This window comes from Myxocyprinus asiaticus, chromosome 50, assembly GCF_019703515.2.
Source record: "Myxocyprinus asiaticus isolate MX2 ecotype Aquarium Trade chromosome 50, UBuf_Myxa_2, whole genome shotgun sequence".
Lineage (NCBI taxonomy): Eukaryota > Metazoa > Chordata > Actinopteri > Cypriniformes > Catostomidae > Myxocyprinus > Myxocyprinus asiaticus.
In genome coordinates this window covers 5,799,065-5,820,486 of record NC_059393.1, presented here as the reverse complement: position 1 = coordinate 5,820,486, position 21,422 = coordinate 5,799,065, and positions in this window count along the sequence as shown.

The window sequence follows — 21,422 nt, the reverse complement described above, 5'->3', positions numbered from 1 at the left end:
CCCTATAACTATTGTCCCGTCATCTACACGTCAGTATAACCCCCCAGGGGGACTTTTACCCCAAGTGAGAGAACCTTATGCCCGAGATGTGGGATAAAAGGCTCCCTTGCCACTTTTTTTTAATTGAATTGTATTCAAAACAACCTTCTGTTGTTATATCTTTTCACACAAATTATTATTCCATTGTTGCTCCATTAATATTCAATAAAAAGGAATGTATTTCTTGAATCTTGAGACACTCTGTGACCAGAAAAAAAAGCTAATTTTCCTTAAGGTGTGCCTTTAGCCCTGTTGTACCCTACTGCTGCTGAAAGGGTTGCAGGCACTCCACTGCATGTCGTTCTTTAGCTGTGAATGTAAAATATAGAACAGCCATCCAAAAACATCACTGTGCACTATAAAGCAACAGTTTGATTAAACAGAAATTAAAAGAATGCAAGAATTTTTGCAGAAACTGTGCTTTTGAGCAAAGTTATGCAATTCCAGGAACATTTTATGAAGATTGTGATTGCCGTAATTCTTGAAGGCTTTAATGAGTGAGTACTGGGCTTCAACTAACTTTCAAAAAGTTATTTTGAAGATTTCAGAGTTAAAACTTATCCTTGTACAAAAGAGAGAGCAAACTTCATATAATAAAGCTTTCAAAGAATGTAGACAGTTAATGGAAACAGATTAATCTGTGGATGTAATCGCTTTAGAAAGTACTCTGTATTTGGTACGGAGCAAATCCCCAGTTGATCTGAACGTGAAGACTGAATTTTGTACTTGTGTATGGAGCTGAATTAATGTTTGTGGTTCACATATATCTTTTATATCTATCAGTGTTAAAATTTAAGATTAAAATTAATATAAACATATAAGGGAAAGTGTATATCTTCGGTTCTATGAACTGGTCACCATTTCTTAAGTTTTTCACATTGTTAAACACCCCTTTGCCCTTCACTAGCTCATTTTAAATAGTCCTACAGTGAAAACTATATAGGGCAATTTTAAAGTACAAATATTCCATTTAGTTTCTCAGTCAATTTAAAGCTATAAAAGCTGCATGCATAATTATCAAAGAATTTGCAAAATGCTGTGTGAAAGTCAATGAAGTTAGTAGATGGAGAATAGCATGTCACACTGCAGGACATGTCATATATATGAATTTTACCCACTACTTAATTTTTATATACATTTGTATTACACTTTTGTTGTTGTTGTTTATTTATTGATTGTTTGATCATTTATTTATATGTAATAATTTGATTGTTATATTTTTATATATTTGTATTCTTTATTTTCTATGTTTTTGTATTGTTTAAATGTTCCATGTAGTTTCTCAATCAATCTAAAGTTATAAATAAAAATCCAAGAATTTAAAATACTTTGATGGGGTGTAGCATGTCACACTGCAGGACATGCCAACTTTCAAAAATCCCAATATATACTGATCAGCCACATCATTAAAACCACCTGCCTAACATTGTGTAGGTCCCCCTTGTGCCGCAAAAAACAGCGCCAGCCCACATCTCAGAATGCTATTCTGAGATAATATTATATTGTACAGAGCGGTTATCTGAGTTACTGTAAACTTTGTCAGTTCAAACCAGTCTGGCCATTCTCTGTTGACCTCTCTCATCAACAAGGCATTTCTGTCCACAGAACTGACACTCACTGGATGTTTTTTGTTTTTGGCACCATTCTGAGTAAATTCTAGAGACTGTTGTGTGTGAAAATCCCAGGAGATCAGCAGTTACAGAAATACTCAAACCAGTCTGTCTGGCACCAACAATCATCCATGTGATTATCTAATCTGCCAATCGTGTGGCAGCAGTGTAATGTATAAAATCATGCAGATGTGGGTCAGGAGCTTCAGTTAATGTCCACATCAACCATCAGAATGGGGAATATTCCTTTAACTGCTGATCTCCTGGGAGTGTATAATCTCAGAATGCTATTCTGAGATGCTGGTTGGCGTTGTTTTGGCGGCACGAGGGGTACCTACACAATATTAGGCAGGTGCTTTTAATGTTGTGGCTGATCGGTGTGTGTGTGTGTGTGTGTGTGTGTGTGTGTGTGTGTGTATATATATATATATATATATATATATATACACTATATTGCCAAAAGTATTCGCTCACCCATCCAAATCATTGAATTCAGGTGTTCCAATCACTTCCATGGCCACAGGTGTATAAAATGAAGCACCTAGGCATGCAGACTGCTTCTACAAACATTTGTGAAAGAATGGGCCGCTATCAGGAGCTCAGTGAATTCCAGCGTGGTACTGTGATAGGATGCCACCTGTGCAACAAGTCCAGTCGTGAAATTTCCTCGCTACTAAATATTCCACAGTCAACTGTCAGTGGTATTATAACAAAGTGGAAGCGATTGGGAATGACAGCAACTCAGCCACGAAGTGATAAGCCACGTAAAATGACAGAGCGGGGTCAGCGGATGCTGAGGCGAATAGTGCGCAGAGGTCGCCAAATTTCTGCAGAGTCAATCGCTACAGACCTCCAAAGTTCACGTGGCCTTCAGATTAGCTCAAGAACAGTGCGTAGAGAGCTTCATGGAATGGGTTTCCATGGCCGAGCAGCTGCATCCAAGCCATACATCACCAAGTGCAATGCAAAGCGTCAGATGCAGTGGTGTAAAGCACGCCGCCACTGGACTCTAGAGCAGTGGAGACGCGTTCTCTGGAGTGACGAATCATGCTTCTCCATCTGTCAATCTGATGGACAAGTCTGTTTTTGGCAGTTGCCAGGAGAACGGTACTTGTCTGACTGCATTGTGCCAACTGTGAAGTTTGGTGGAGGGGGGATTATGATGTGGGGTTGTTTTTCAGGAGCTGGGCTTGGCCCCTTAGATCCAGTGAAAGGAACTCTGAATGCTTCAGCATACCAAGAGATTTTGGACAATTCCATGCTCCCAACTTTGTGGGAACAGTTTGGGGATGGCCCCTTCCTGTTCCAACATGACTGCACACCAGTGCACAAAGCAAGGTCCATAAAGACATGGATGAGTGAGATTGGTGTGGAAGAACTTGACTGGCCTGCACAGAGTCCTGACCTCAACCCGATAGAGTACCTTTGGGATGAATTAGAGCGAAGACTGTGAGCCAGGCCTTCCTGTCCAACATCAGTGTCTGACCTCACAAATGCGCTTCTGGAAGAATGGTCAAAAATTCCCATAAACACACTCCTAAACCTTGTGGAAAGCCTTCCCAGAATAGTTGAAGCTGTTATAGCTGCAAAGGGTGGGCCGACGTCATATTAAACCCTATGGATTAAGAATGGGATGTCACTTAAGTTCATATGCGTCTAAAGGCAGATGAGCGAATACTTTTGGCAATATAGTGTATATATATATATATTATTTTTATTTTTATTATTTTTTTTATTTTTTTTAAGCCAGTGTCCATGAGTTCATTGGATTCACTCAACAATGCACGGACACACTTGACGAAGCTGAGAGATTTTGGCAGTATTCATCAAACAGTAGCATCCTCTCAGATGCTAAACGTAAACAAACTGCTCTACATTGAGAATCATTCTTGCAGGGAGACTCCTCAGGGGGGCCCTCACACTCAGCGCATTTCAAAGCTTCTTGCAGAAGCAGGATCAAATTCATCTGAGGTTTAAAGAAAACATCACTTCCCAGCTCACTTCCACCATCAAAGCATCACTGACAGCTCAACCTGAGTGCCACCTGACTCAGTGTTCTCGAATCCCCCGTATAATTATATTCTCAATAGCATGTTTGTGCGGGATGACTTTGAGCTTTTGTAAAGCACTCTAGCGCCATCTGCTGGATGATATCATCTGAATTAGTATTTCACAACCTTTTTTTTTTGTCTTGTGTATCTTTTCATCAACACTAAACCAGCAAATTATTCATTTGAAATTCATATTATAAATGAAAGTGAATGATGACTGAGGTTGTCATTTCCTAACAACCTGCCCTACATCTCCTTATTTACCACAGAAGAAAGATAGGCAATGATGTCAGAATCTTCATTTTTGGGTGAACTATTCCTTTAATTTGGGAATCACTGCTTTGAATCATTGAGATAAGGCATTTTGCATTGCAGTTTGATTGGCTGTGGTGCAGGGGTAAGGTAGAGTATTAAAAATGCTTTGTAATCATATGGGAAGATGGCCTGAAATATGTGATGTCATGTCAAGTCTCTTGGCAGCTTCATCATTTTTTCAAGGCATCAGCTTCTGGATGCAGAGATGCTGGCAGACGAACCCATGCAGGAGTATTTTCTGTACGTTTATTTGATTTGTTTGTTGTCTGAAAGGCACCTGAAGGTTAAACCTTTATCTTCTTTTCAGCAACAGAAGGAAAATACGTTAAAGGGATAGTTCACCCAAAAATGAAAATTCTCTCATCATTGTACTACTTTCTTTCTTCAACAGAACACAAATTAAGATTATTAGAAGAATATTTAATCTCTGTAGGTCCTCACAATGCATGTAAATGGGTGCCAAAATTTTGAAGCTCCAAAATCCACATAAAAGGAGCATAAAATTAATCCATATGACTTCAGTGGTTAAATCATGTCTTCAGACATGATATGATAGGTGTGGGTGAGAAACAGATCAATATTTAAGTCATTTTTTGTCATAAATTCTCCTCATTGTCCAGTAGGGGGAGTATGCATGAAGAATGTGAATCACCAAAAACAGAAGTAGAATGTGAAAGTGAAAATGATTTGGAGATTGATTGAGCAGGGAGGAGAATCTATAGTAAAAAAATGACTTAAATGTTGATCTGTTTCTGACCCACACCTATCATATCACTTCTGCAGACATACAGGTGCATCTCAATAAATTAGAATGTCGTGGAAAAGTTCATTTATTTCAGTAATTCAACTCAAATTGTGAAACTTGTGTATTAAATAAATTCAATGCACACAGACTGAAGTAGTTTAAGTCTTTGGTTCTTTTAATTGTGATGATTTTGGCTCACATTTAACAAAAACCCACCAATTCACTATCTCAAAAAATTAGAATATGTTGACATGCCAATCAGCTAATCAACTCAAAACACCTGCAAAGGTTTCCTGAGCCTTCAAAATGGTCTCTCAGTTTGGTTCACTAGGCTACACAATCATGGGGAAGACTGCTGATCTGACAGTTGTCCAGAAGACAATCATTGACACCCTTCACAAGGAGGGTAAGCCACAAACATTCATTGCCAAAGAAGCTGGCTGTTCACAGAGTGCTGTATCCAAGCATGTTAACAGAAAGTTGAGTGGAAGGAAAAAGTGTGGAAGAAAAAGATGCACAACCAACCAAGAGAACTGCAGCCTTATGAGGATTGTCAAGCAAAATCGATTCAAGAATTTGGGTGAACTTCACAAGGAATGGACTGAGGCTGGGGTCAAGGCATCAAGAGCCACCACACACAGACATGTCAAGGAATTTGGCTACAGTTGTCGTATTCCTCTTGTTAAGCCAGTCCTGAACCACAGACAACGTCAGAGGCGTCTTACCTGGGCTAAGGAGTAGAAGAACTGGACTGTTGCCCAGTGGTACAAAGTCCTCTTTTCAGATGAGATCAAGTTTTGTATTTCATTTGGAAACCAAGGTCCTAGAGTCTGAAGGAAGGGTGGAGAAGTTGCTTGAAGTCCAGTGTTAAGTTTCTACAGTCTGTGACGATTTGGGGTGCAATGTCATCTGCTGGTGTTGGTCCATTGTGTTTTTTGAAAACCAAAGTCACTGCACCTGTTTACCAAGAAATTTTGGAGCACTTCATGCTTCCTTCCGCTGAAAGATGCTGATTTCATTTTCCAGCAGGATTTGGCACTTGCCCACACTGCCAAAAGCACCAAAAGTTGGTTAAATGACCATGGTGTTGGTGTGCTTGACTGGCCAGCAAACTCTCCAGACCTGAACCCCATAGAGAATCTATGGGGTATTGTCAAGAGGAAAATGAGAAACAAGAGACCAAAAAATGCAGATGAGCTGAAGGCCACTGTCAAAGAAACCTGGGCTTCCATACCACCTCAGCAGTGCCACAAACTGATCACCTCCATGCCACGCCGAATTGAGGCAGTAATTAAAGCAAAAGGAGCCCCTACCAAGTATTGAGTACATATACAGTAAATGAACATACTTTCCAGAAGGCCAACAATTCACTGAAAATGTTTTTTTTATTGGTCTTATGATGTATTCTAATTTTTTGAGATAGTGAATTGGTGGGTTTTTGTTAAATGTGAGCCAAAATCATCACAATTAAAAGAACCAAAGACTTAAACTACTTCAGTCTGTGTGCACTGAATTTATTGAATACATGAGTTTCACAATTTGAGTTGAATTACTGAAATAAATGAACTTTTCCATGACATTCTAATTTATTGAGATGCACCTGTAGATTAACCACCAGAGTTGTCTGGAGTACTTTTATTTTGCCCTTATGTGGATTTTGGAGCTTCAAAATTTTGGCACCCATTCACTTACATTGTATGGACCAAAAGATCTGAGAACTTCTTTTTAAAATCTTCATTTCTGTTCTGCTGAAGAGATAAAGTCATACACATCTGGGATGACATGAGTGTGAGTAAATTATGAAATATCTTATTTCAAAATGTTTACTTCCTCAAATGTCTACTCAACAATCATTAACAGAACTGTTAAGGAACTGGAAAAGTTATGTCCTTATAATTCCAATCCCTAGAGCTCAAGTCAACTCAATGATATTATGGTCTCAAGATATAGTTCAGTTCCCTCCTTCATCGCAAGTCTATTGCCGTTTTCGCCTGTTTTATCATCCACCAGGACAAAACTCTTTAAGTCTGATAGTTTAGAAAAGTATTAGCACACTTCTTCTCAATAGGCCATATGATTAAGGTATCATTCCCAAATGTTGAAGAAATGACACAATGTGTTATGCACCAAACTTTAATACTTAACAAATACCACTAATTAGGAGACCTTGTCCATCACTACTTCTGTATTACACAAACTTAATTCCACATTGGCACAAGACTGATGGTTTCTCATTGTCCAAATGTGAAAAGGCTTCGAGCACATGGGTGGATGAACCCTTCCAATGCCTCAGGCTTCTGTCATCTGCTCAGAGTGATATCGGCCTCAACAAAAACACCTTAATTCAGCTGTCATCGCGGTCAGCCCAGGTGTCGAGGCAGGATAATGCCTCTCACTGGCCCGCATGCACGGTGCCGGCTTCAGTTCAGAGAGCATGAAGAGTCTCAACTATCCATTATATTCATGGAGGGAAACCACCAATATAGCTCCTTGCCTGAGGCTCAGGGTCGTCTGGAAATACACAGCGTTCTGCTTCACCGTGACTGCCTGTGATAGGCAGGGGGTTACCGTTTAACAGCGATGGGATGATAATATGGTTTGGCAAAGTTGAGATTTGGACATGTAGAACCAGGAAATAAAGGTGTATAAGCAGGAAAGATGAACAGATAACAGAAAATCAAGGCTTCTCTAATATATCCCCAATTGTATTATGACAGAATTCACTTGAGCTGGCACGAACTCCACAAGTTTGTGCAAAACCTGATGATCCATGTTAAAGAGTGCAGAATCCTAAATATTTCTCATTCACTTTATGCCACAAGGTTTCTTTTTTTCTTTTTCTTTTTTTTCCCCCTAAAACAGTTTATTTCCAGCTTTAAATTAGATTTTGAATTCCAGATTTTCAATGTGCATTCAGAACTTTGAATCCCACTATATATCACTGAACAGACACTTTTATCTAAAAGGACTTTTAGGCAACTTGCACACACTATCTGCCATTGTTTGAATGTTCTAACTGAGCTGTTTTTAAGATAGTGTAGCTTTGCACCAGTTGGTGAAGGGATGTACCAATATTTATAGGCCACTTATTGACAAAATTTAAACCATCAGTATATCGGTCATTAGCATGAAAATGCTGATATGAAAAACCAATGGTTTATTTATTTAATTATGTAAATTTATTGCATTGTATAAAATAAAAATACAAAAACATAAAAAATTCTATGTGTAAATATAAATGAAATCCAAAAAAGTAAAGCATGTTGAATATGCATAATATGAACATGTAATGTTCTATCATAATATGTCAAATGTGAGTTCTTTTTTGTTTAGAACAAAAAAAAATAAAATAAAATAAAACAGAATTGCTAAAATGTTGCAGAAGTGCAAAATAGCCTTTTCCTTTTTTCTATATGGTCTGATATTGATTTTCATCACAATATACATTGCATACCATAAATAGGGGAGGAAATGCATTCCACATGTTTGTTAGACCTCAAGAATAAATGTAAACATAACTTGAGAGGGTAAGCTACCTTTAAAGTATACTCAGTTTTGGATTTAATCCTACATAAGGTGCGTGACCTCTTTTCGATTAAATTTCATCATCTTCAGCTGACGTTTGACTCCACTGAAAGACTGTCCTGTGACGCTCCAGCTCAGTAGGTGGCGGTAATGCACCATAAGCCAATACACATCACAAGATGATATACTGTGACAGCGCAATGGATCATGATTATTTTTTTAACTAAATAGTACATAAATAAACATCAGTGGTGTTGAGGTCGGAGTTGCTGTTGTGTTCACTCGATAGCTGTCTTGTTTGGTACACAACAATATCATATTAGATGGATACAAAGTCTTCTAGCAAGTCAGTCTACTGTCGGCCATCTTTGGAACGCTCTCGGGAGGCTATTTCTAGTCATGCCAGTGCAGCTCCTATCTACTTGAATGGCGGGATACCGAAATCTCCACAATGATTGGTCAAGATTACGATCAAAGAACTTCAAATCAGTAATAAAATCTGACAATCCTGGAGTCATAATATGTGCTTCGTTACCTCATATTATGTTAAAAAGAGCAATTTTCCCAGCTTGTATAGCTATTGCACATGCACGTCCTAAAGTTGATTGAAAGGTGATGTCTGTATCTAAAAGGTGACTGGCTGTTTTAACTGTAAGGCAGGACTTTTTTCTACATCTGTTGACCATTGGGCGCTAGAGCTTCTTGGTTGAGCATTCCAATTTCTCCCATTCATTTTAATAGAAGTGGCCCGTCTCTGCTAAATAATCTCTGATGGATATCTAGCCACTAGCCTGCTAATACTTCCTAACCAGCTGATTTCATGACTGTGATTCAGTTAGCTAGTTGCGTTTTTAGCGACACGTACCTGATCCGATTGTCTAGATGTAGACAACTATTTTTTTTCTATAAATATCGATATAATTTTATCGCCCAACCCTACTCATAAGTGATCAATTTTGAATGGCCGACATAAGCAGCAATTCTGCACGCCACATAAATAGCACAGAAATTATTTCACAATTGATTTCAATACAGTTTGCCGTTAGCATGTTGCTAAGCTAATGGTGCGATGCACTAATAATCATTCAAATACAGAGCACACAGGAATATTGGGTAAAATAATTTTATTACACAGAACTATTTTTAGTGATACCTTACAGTATTTAATTAAATGTAAACCAGTTTTTAGTCAACATTTCTATTACTTTATCCAACATTTTTTATATATATACCTGTATATTATTATTATTTTAACATTTATGGAATGCATTATGGCTTTCTCTGCAAAGGATACATGTGATACTGCCTTAGAATTTGGCTAAAACAAGGTATCTTAGGAGGTGGCATAATTAAGATGTCTACCTGTTGAATCAATCTTCGCATCAGTGCAACTATGAATATGATGCTTTAAAATACTGCCATGAGTGGGCAACTCATATCTTCAATGGGATTTCCTGCCTAATTCATATACAGCTTTTTCCAAGGCTGCATTGTTACATCACTCTCATTATTTTCCTTCAACTTGTAAAGCACTGCAATCCTGAGGGAGTAATTGCATCAACACTACAGTTAGTCTCTGTCTGCGTTAAGCTCTGCTCATTGAATATCTGCCATGCTCAACAGGTGCAAATGACATGGTGCTGCCAATGTTCTGCACAGCTAATGATCTCATTGTAACCGACAGGGATCAATAACATGTTTTGACATTATTAAACCATCAGCTGTCAGGCTGAGTTCAGTAGAGCTTTCCTAATCCATGCTCCCTTTAAAGGGAGGATTCAGGAACAAGACATATAGAAGAAAAGAAGAATGCAAGAGAAGCCTGTATGTGTAATTCATTATAAAGCTATTCATAATAACTTACTGTACAATACACATTGTAATCCATTATACTGTATCTTTTTATAAATAACTGTAACCACACATAGTTACAGTATAATACATAAGAATATAATGCATTGTAACTCATGATGAAACATGTGAAAGTTAACATTGTTTTAATATGTTTTAATGCATTTCTCGATTTAAAGATGTAACAATTAGCCTATGTATTAAAATTAGGGGTAGACAATATATCGGTAACCAATATATCATTTGGCTGATAACTGGGAAATATCTATTTTGATGTAACATTTTGATCTAACTAGTAAATATTTTGACCTGTTTTGTTTTAAGTGAGTAGTTTTCACTGAAATAGCTTGCAACTCCAATTTAAGTGCGAAGGGGTTAAAACACAAAATGTTAAAGGAATATTCCGGGTTCATTAAAAGTTAAGCTTAATCAATAGCATTTGCGGCATAATATTGATTACCACAAAAATTTATTTTGTCTTGCCCCTCCTTTTCTTATAAAAAATCAAAAATCGAGGTTCCAGTGAGGCACTTACAATGGAAGTGAATGGGGCCAATCCATAAACGTTAAAATAATCACTGTTTCAAAAGTATTGCCACAAGACATAAACAATATGTGTGTTTACATGATTTTAGTGTGATAAAATCACTTATTAACCTTTTCTGCGTAAAGTTACAGCCAATTTTACAACTTCGTTGCCATGACAATGTATTATGAACAAACCCTAAAACGACTGTAAAAATAACCATATAATCAACTTTACAGCTCAAATAATACATGAGTTTTAACATAAGAATTAATGTAAGTACTTTTCTAAAATTATAAGCTTCACATATCTGCCTTTAAACCCTCCAAAAATTGGCCCCATTGACTTCCTTTGTACTCACTGTAACCTCGATTTTTGCTTATTTATTAAAAGAAACAGAGGGACAAGTCGAAATAAATGTTTGTGGTAGTATAGGGTATATAATAAGGTATTCTTAATGCATTGTAAAGAATAGATTATCCAAAAATGAAAATTGTCAATAATTACTCACACTCATGTTGTTACAAACCCTGTTTATATATATATACATATATATATATATATATATATATATATATATATATATATATATATATATATATATATATGCGGCAACAGGTAAAAAGTTGAAATTATGTTTAATTTGAGCTGAGAATCAACAGACCCTCCATGTGCTAAAATGCTGACTTGCAAAAGACATTTTAGTTCACTACATTTTGAAGAAAAAATTGATACTTTTACTTTTGCGACTGAACACCGCAAAGAATAACAAGCTGCATGTGCAAAAATGCATGCAGATCAGCGATAGTGATGTCTGATTCGTGAAAGAATCATTTTAATCTAATCTTTTAAATTTGATTCCTTTGAACCGATTAAAAAGATTCAAAAAGTGTTCTGAATGATTTGTTTTGAGAATCGCGAATCTGAATAAAAATCACAAGCGAAGCATGCGCCATATAACGTGTTCCGTCATCTCCACTGGGGAAGAAAAGACACTGCTCATGTCATGTCAATTTACATTTGTTTCAGTGTTTTGATGGATTAATTTGATAAATTTAGGCTTAAACATTTTGAGAGCTGTGAAATAATAAAGTTATGTGTTATCAGTCTCCCACCTTTTGAGGAAACATGTTCATATAAACGTCAATCAAACACGTTTACCTTTTACATATAACCAAGGTGCGATGTGTATGAATATTTACCAGCGCTCATGAAAATGTCCAACAACATTTATTTTATAAACTAGAGTGTTCTGGGTGGTTGTTAATGTGTTCTCTTTGCATTTTAGCACATTGATGCTTCAGTATATGTTTACTAGGGTGTTCTGTATGGTTGCTAGGGCATATCATGCAGTTGTCAAGGTGATCTGCTGTGTGTTTTAGCGTATTGCTACAGCATGTGGTTGCCAGGTTGTTACTATGCTGTTGCTAAGTTGATTTCTATGTAAAAAAAACAAGGAATTCACATCTGGGATGGCATGAGGGTGAGTAAATGATGATCACCACCAATCAAATAAGTGCCCATGGGTTTAATTAGCTGTTCCATAATTTATGCAATGTACTTTTACTTTTTATACTTAAGTAAATTTAAAATCAGTTACTTTAATACTTTTACTTAATTATTTTTCACGAGCTACTTTTACTTGAGTCAATTTTCATGAAGGTATCTTTACTTTTGCTTAAGTATGACGAATGTATACTTTATACAACACTGCATAAACGTGACCAGCTGGATATAAACTAATTCAAACAGATGGTAATAGATGGTAATCATCGTGACATTTAAACATTTGTGTAGGACTTGCGTGTATTTTTGTCACATTGTTCTAACAGCTTGAGGTTAGCTTTAACGTTAGGGTCCTCTCATACTGCTGTTCTCTACTAATGCAGCAACTATTCAACAAATGAATTATTTTATAATGATATGACAACGTGTATTTAAGGTATGTATACCTTTTCGTTGTTGATGTTTTTAATCTGCATCGGATGTGTTCCGCTCCATGCAGAGTGTAGTCTCATGTGTCAAAACAAACACCACAAGGCATCAGTGAAGTGATAGTTTTTATTTCTCCTCTAGAGGCCGCTCTCATATTGTATAATGACAGCGGACCCTTCCTAGCCGCTCCAACACCGGACGCAATGGGGAAAAATTAACGGTGTGGATTTTTGCAGATCACCGATAGATCCCGAAATCTGTTATCGGTGCCGATTAATAGGCAAAACCAATATATCATCGACCTCTAATGTGTATATAGTGATGGGGTGTAAGGACTACTTTTATGGCGCTTTCATTGTGTTTTTTTCCCTTTTTGGAGCTTGACAGACAAGGTCTCTGTGAATTGCCATTGTATTGAAGAGATGGTTGAAGATTCTTCAAAGATTCTACTTTTGAGATCAAAAGAAAAAAATAACAGCATACAGGTTTAGAATACATGAGGGTGAATAAATGATGACAGAATATATATTTTTAGCTGAACTATTCCTTTAAAGGAATATCCCGGTTCAATACAAGTTAAGCTCAGTCGACAGCATTTGTGGCATAATGTTGATTACCACAAGTTAATTTTGACTTGTCAGTCCTTCTTTTTTTTAAAAAAAAAAAAAAAAAAAAAAAAAAAAAAGCAGAAATCTGGGTTACAGTGAGACACTTACAATGGAAGTGAATGGGGGCCAATCAGTAAATGTTAAAATACTCAAAAGTATGCTGTAAACCCTAAAACTATAAAATGACCATAAAAACAACGATTTAAACAACTTTATAGTTTAAATAATACACATTTTCATAGAAGAATTAAAGTGCTTTTATAATAATAATAATAAAAGTTTCAAATTTCAGCATTTATACCCTCCAAAAATTGACGCATTCACTTCCATTGTAAGTGCCTCACTGTAACCTCGATTTTTTATTATTATTATTATTTTTTTTTTTTTTTTTTGAGAAAAGGAGGGATGAAATTATATTTTGTTGCACTCAACATTATGCCACAAATGCTGTCACTTGAGCTTAACTTGTATTGAAACTGGAGACAAACCGTATGATGCAATATATATACAGGTGTCATAGAAAGTGTTACCAACGAAGAATTGTAGTAAGTTTAGCCAGAAAAAAAACACTTTGTTCCAGCTTACAATGGACAGATCTCTGTCACCACCTGCTGAAGACTGATCATATTCAACTCCTCTCTTATTACCTGTGAAGTGAAAAGCATTAAAGTCACTTATCATCTCCTGCGGCCATAATACCCCCATAAAAGATCACTTACGATGGGCAGTCTACAGCTGGCTCTCCTCAGATAGCTGCTCTTCTCACTGCCGCTGTTTGAGCTCAGTGAAAAGTGAAATGAAACTTGACCTTGCAGAGATGTTTCTTGAGGAACACGTGAGGGAAAATGATACAAGACCCCTCCAATTCATGTCAGAAAAGGTATTTGGTGATAAAGACTGGCTGACTTTACAGACCCACAAAGGCAAAATGCAGTAACCCCATATTTGGTCAAAATTTAGTTTTTGGTTGCTTGGGATAACTGACAATTATAGCTACAGTTCAAGGTTTAACAAGTCGGTAGATGACATGAAATGATGGGCCGAGGTTAGTTGTGCTAATATCATGAACTACTTTGAATTGTTATGACAGCCAATAACTGCACAAGTTGAGCTTGAAATAATTTTTACTCCAACTAACACTTAAAATGGTCATTGTTCTCCATCTGGATCGCTCATTTTTATAGTTTTTCCACTCCTTCTTAATGGAAATTGGAACCAAAAAAAAAATGGGGATAACTAAATATTTTACCACAGTATGCTGCGATTGATCAGTCAGAATTAAGTGTTCCAGAGAGCTGTGTAATATGCAGATTTAACATTAGGGTTTCATTTTTGTCCTTGGAACTATAAATATAGTCCCAAAAACTATTGCTGAGATCCACATAAAATGTTCTTTTAATTCAGATGCTGAAATGCAATGGTTTTATTGTTTAATGTTCTGCTTTTCTGTTTGTACTTAGCTGAGGGTAATCCTCCTGAATGGTTGGTTTTTATCGCCGGTGTTCACTTAGCCAGGCTTCCTTCAAAAATGCGATTTACAGAATATGATGAGACTTCCTGGTAGGCAAAGAGGACTGAAATGTGGAAATAAAATTATGCAGCAACAGGAGAAATGTTTAATATCGGTTTCATTTGTCATTGCTCTGGATATCACTCGAGAAAAATGCATGCAAAACAGTACACATATCTTTAATCTTGAGTGATATTTACTTGAATTGCTTCAAAGGAAACCACAAGAGAAATAAACTAATAATCCATCGATAAATGATATCATAATGCTCTTCTAATGATAATGATGATAGGTTCTTCAATACATCAGAGATTTTGCCTACATATATAGAGCATGTAGACAAGAAGCCTAGTAATAAATTATACATTCAAAATATATATTATAAATTAAGCCTGCAGCTCTAATGCCTTAATATATACACTTTAGAGAGGTCTCTAAAAGTCCCCACCAGTGCATTTTGCACATTCAGTGCCCTCAATTGCCTTATAGGAATATTACTGAAAAGGTACGACAAAATATGTAATAAAATGCAGATTCATTTCAAACTGATCAGTATTCGACTGAAAACAACCAACCTGTGTGATCTTCTTTCAAAAGAGACCACAATGGCACCTGTAGTCCTTACAGCAGCTCAACACAATGCAGCTGAGGTTTAGTTATTTTCAGACATTTCATTCAAAATGTTTTTAAATTGGGTTGTTTAAGTGTATACTCCAAACTAATGCCAATATCATACTTTGTCTAAACAAGTGACAGGTTATCAAAAAAATGTCGTATGTATGATACTTTATACAGGGACGGTTTCAGGATTTTTTTTACAGGGGGGGCCAGACAATGGTACCGTGATCAGTCGGTGGTGGCTTTCTGTCTGACCGGAGGGGGGGGTGGGGGATGCGCGAGTGTTATATCGTCTGAGTGGGGGGGGGGGGCAAATGGGGCAGACAGGCTTCTGTCAGAACCCCTCTAGAACCGCCACTGACTGTATCTTTAGCCAAGTTCGCTAGCTTTTTTGCCCGTTTCGCGCCATTTATTCTGCACCGCGAAAACGGCAGTGTTGACGTTTACCTCAGTTCGGAGGATTCCTTGACAGCCTCGACAGTCTTCAGATATTATCGCGTGTGTGCCTAAGCGAAGCTGTATTATATGAGTAGCATACAGTTACAAATATCGAAGGCCCTAATCCTACCTCTACCCTAAACCTAACAACTTTTAAACAATATAAATTGCATAGCGGGCAGATAAACATACGGCCATAGTAATTTATTTCACAAAATGATTATAAAAAGCACTATAAAAGTATTTTAAAGAACTCACTTACTGCATCCCATGTCTTCTTAAGCCATACAATAGCTCCATGTGAGGAATAGTGTGAAACTGAACGTTTTGATGGCCGAAATCTAAATCTTATCCTCCGTGAGGGCAGTCACGTTTAGGTAAATATACAGTACTTTGAATCTGAACCTTAGCGTATTCCAAGAAGGTCGTTCACAAGAAAGGCGAGAGCCAATGGCATTTGACGTAAAAGCTGCCGTAACCACTGGTCATAACGCTTCCTGGAGTGGCAATTTTAGAATGTTTGTTTATTTATTTATTTATTTATTTTATCCCCTTTTCTCCCAATTTGGAATGCCCAGTTCCCACTGCTTAGTAGGTCCTCATGGTGGCATGGTTACTCACCTCAATTAGGGTGGTGGAGGACAAGTCTCAGTTGCCTCTGCTACTGAGACAGTCAATCCTCAGATCTTATCATGTGGCTCACTGTGCATGACATCTCAGAGACTCCCATCATGTGGAGACTCATGCTACTCTCTGCAATCCACGCACAACTTACCACATGCCCCATTGAGAGTGAGAACCACTAATCGCGACCACGAGGTGGTTACCCCATGTGACTCTACCCTCCCTAGCAAGACCTGGCTGGAGTCACTTAGCACGCCCTGGATTCGTACTCGTGACTCCAAAGGTGGTAGTCAGCGTCAATACTCGCTGAGCTACCCAGGCCCCCATGTTTTCTGTTTGTTTGTTTTTTATCATTTATTTATTGAGAACAATTCAAATGATACAAACAAGAGTACATATAGCAATTTAAAAAAAATTGTTATAAAACAACCATGTCAATATATGTGTAAGTGAGACAACCAAAATAACTATAGAAAAAAATGTGTGCATACAGTTGCATAGTTTGTATTGCTTTTAGATTTTTACATTTAGATATTGTTTACAAATGAGTTTTAATTTCACTTCTAAATTGTTCAAATACAGGTATCTTTTCAGTCCATTTAACTATATATAGGCCTATATAATTACTAGCCATAATGATAATTAAGTCACCTATCATTTTAATCATTATCCATTGAAATACATTTTGACATTACATAATTTCTTCAAAATTAACAACAATCTTGGCTTTTTTTTTAAATTTTATTTTTACTCTCTCTAAAATACTTTAGAACACTCCCAAAACAAATGATTAATAGGTTCAGGGGAATTTTTACATACGCACAAAAAAACAAAAACTAAACAGTTATCTTCCATACTAACTTTAATACGCTTTACCACAAGTGTATGACAACAATCTTTTATGAAACCTCCTTTTCTTTCTTCATAATGCAATACTTGTGAGGTGTCATCCATATTTTGCTTGAATCAAAACATTTGTTTTAACAGAGAGTTCCATTTACAGTTGAGCTCAAAAGTTTGCATACCCTTGGAGAATTGGTAATATATGTACCATTTTTAAAGAAAACATGAGTGAGCAGAAAAACACATTTCTTTTATTTCTTATGGGATTCATATTCAACTGTAGGTTATAACAGAATGGCACAATCATAAAACAAAACATGGCAACAAAGAAAAAAATGAAATGACCCCTGTTCAAAAGTCTGCAAACCCTTAGTTCTTAATACTGTGTATTGCTCCCTTTAGCATCAATGACAGCGTGCAGTCTTTTGTAATAGTTGTCTATGAGGCCCCAAATTCTTGCAGGTCGTATAGCTGTCCATTCGTCTTGGCAAAATGCCTCCAGGTCATGCAAAGTCTTTGGTCTTCTTGCATGAACCGCACGTCTGAGATCTTCCCAGAGTGGCTTGATGATATTAAGGTCAGGAGACTGTGATGGCCACTCCAGAACCTTCACCTTTTTCTGCTGTAACCACTGGAGGGTCAACTTGGCCTTGTGCTTAGGGTCATTGTCGTGCTGGAAAGTCCAAGAGCGTCCCATGTGCAGCTTTCATGCAGAAGAATGCAAATTGTCTGCCAGTATTTTCTGATAACATGCTGCATTCATCTTGCCATCAGTTTTCACAAGATTCCCCGTGCCTATAGAGCTCACACACACCCAAAACATCAGTGAGTCACCACCATGCTTCATAGTGGGGATGGTATTCTTTTCACTATAGGCCTTGTTGACCCCTCTCCAAACATAGCGCTTATGGTTGTGATCATAAAACTCTATTTTGGGCTCGTCACCCCAAATTACAGTGTGCCAGAAGCTGTGAGGCGTGTCAAGGTATTGTCAGGCATATTGTAACTGGGCTTTTTTGTGGCATTGGTGCAGTAAAGGCTTCTTTCTGGCAACTCGACCATACAACTCATTTTTGTTCAAGTATCGTCGTATTGTGCTCCTTGAAACAACCACACCATCTTTTTCCAGAGCAGCCTGTATTTCTCCTGAGGTTACCTGTGGGTTGTTCTTTGTATCCCGAACAATTCTTCTGGCAGTTGTGGCTGAAATCTTTCTTGGTCTACCTGACCTTGGCTTGGTATCAAGAGATCCCCAAATTTTTCACTTCTTAATAAGTGATTGAACAGTACTGACTGGCATTTTCAAGGCTTTGGATATCTTTTTATATCCTTTTCCATCTTTATAAAGTTCCATTACCTTGTTACGCAGGTCTTTTGACAGTTCTTTTCTGCTCTCCATGGCTCAGTGTCTAGCCTGCTCAGTGCATCCACATGAGAGTTAACAAACTCATTGACTATTTATACACAGACTCGAATTGCAATTTAAAAAGCCACAGGTGTGGGAAATTAACCTTTATTTGCCATTTAAACCTGTGTGTGTCACCTTGTGTGTCTGTAACAAGGCCAAACATTCAAGGGTATGTAAACTTTTGATCAGGGCCTTTTGGGTGATTTCTGTTATCATTATGATTTAAAAAAGAGCCAAACAACTATGTGATAATAAATGGCTTCATATGATCATTATCCTTAAATAAAAGACAGTTTTTTTGCACGATCAGTCATATTTTCAAAATCAATGCCAAAATTTCACAATTTCTGTCAGGGTATGCAAACTTTTGAGCACAACTGTATCTGTAACAGCAAGGACATCCTTTGTTAGCAAAAAGGAAACATAAAAAATACTATTACAACCATAAAAATACTATATACAACAACATACATCATCATTTAGGGCTGTTCGATTACAGAAATTTGGGAATCGACTCCGATACCTGGTTTTGGAATCGACGGAATCGATTCAAAGAGTTGATTCCAGACTCATTTTTTCGATTCTGAAAAAAACAGGAGGTAAAGTTAAATCTCATCATAAACAGCTGACTACAAAGCGTTCTTTGCACTGTTTATAATAGCATGAATGACATTTACTATTAATAGGTCCATTCTAAAATTAAATCAGGGCCTATATGCACATACCAAAGTGCAATGCTTCAATCCCATGACATAAATTTGAGGGAAATTTGAGTAGATGCGCCTGTATTTCAAAGAACTACCGCAAATACTCTTAAAAGCACAATTTAACATACACTGAGTTATGTTTAGAAAGAGGTTTATAATAAGAATGTACAGTAATTGTCCACTACCGTTTGTACACTGAATAAAATTTCCAAACAATACACTTCAGTTTTATGTAACAATCCAGTTTGTTGTACTTTAATATATAAAACATATATTTTATAACGTGTATTTAAAATTTTTGTCTTTGAATTTGATTTCATAAAATAATTTGAATGTAAAACACTGTAAAATGTAGGCTAGTTAATATATATATTGTATAGGAGGGGGACCTGCACAATATTAGGCAGGTGGTATAAATGTTGTGGCTAATCAGTGTATAAGGTTTTAAAACAATGTAAAAATGTCGAGAACGAGTATAGAAGTGTTAGATTCTCGCTTTTATAAGTGCAGCACATTGATCATTTAAACTTTAACATACTGATGTAATGATGTGAACTGGGAAGCTAACTGAATTCTGCCATCTCCTTGTTGCAAACTTGTGTTGTAACATAGTGGAAGTTGTTACTGTATGACAATTTACTGTTACAAATTTGGCATGTTACTTGATTACTAGTTTAATCCAAAGTAAAATACCAGCAGACTATACACAGATGTGGTGAAGGGCTGAACAAACGGAGCAGATTTACAGATGCTAACAGACAAAAAATGACTCAGAGTCAGGTTGATGATTGTTAAGATGCAGTCATTTTATAGGCCTAATCCTTTTGTAATTTTTATTAGTGCTGTTAGGCTTCTCAAATCTGTAGTAGTTCAGTGGTCGAGGAAATAAACACAGTCTGAAAATATCAACCGGTTTCCCCGAAAGGAATCGACTCCAAAGCTGTGTACTAGAATCTGAATTGTGGGGAATATAATTTTTCTTTTTTCCACTCACTCCTAATACAATATTAAATATGGTAATGATTTGCAAAGTGCTAACTATTAAGGTTTAATTCCTCTCTGTTTTTGATTATTGGTTCCAGGAACTCAAAACTTGATGAGTTTACCGTTAACTATGTCAAAGAATTGGTAGAGTACAGAATTATCAAGAAGGAGAGAATGGGATCAGACGCTTGGCAATGAACAATGCCCACCACCAAGCTTTGATCAAACATGTTTGGCATTGATTTAAATGATTTCTTATTCTTCTCACCCACAGCAGTGGATCCAGGTCTCGCTCCCCAATCCGATCTCTATCAGAGAGTTATTGGGAAGAGAATGAGATGGACAGTTGCTGCTCCGAATCCCCCCTATTGGATCACGCTCTTAACCTTGCTCACCATACCCCAGCAGAGACCTAAGTCAGACCCACAGCAATCGTTCCAGGTCTCCCTACCCCATCCGATCTCCATCAGAGAGGTGTTTGGATGTGAATGTGATAGACAGTTCCCACTCCGAATCCCCTCTATTCCTGAATCACAGTCACAGCATGGAACTCCCATCTCTTCCCAGCTACCGCATTAAGATGGAGAGGCATGATGTGGTGGACACACTGGCAAATTCTAAAAACAGCCAATGAATACAAATTGCTACCTGTGTTGGAAACATCTTTCAGTGAAAACTTGTGAAGCTTCGGAGCATTGCACCAGGCCCAGTTCTCCAAGCAGCCAAAAAAAAAAAAAAAAAACACAGACACAGACACACACACACAAGGAGCAACAAAAAAATAAACCAACAGGGAGCCAAAAAAAAAAAAAAGAAAGAAAAGAAACACAAGGAGGATTATCAAACATTTTTTTACCCATCGCTTAAAATAAACTTGTTTACTGCAGGAATGAGCGTGTCATTTTTTTATTTATTTTTTTATATAAATGCTGTTCAGCTGTCATTCAAATGTTTGCTGTAAGAGAGTAGATACTTGAATGAGTAATGCACACTGAAAATGTTTCTGTCATTTTTTGTTCTGTGGTGGTAAGATGCAAATATCATAGTATATCAATATAGTTGTCATGCAGTACCATGGCATACAT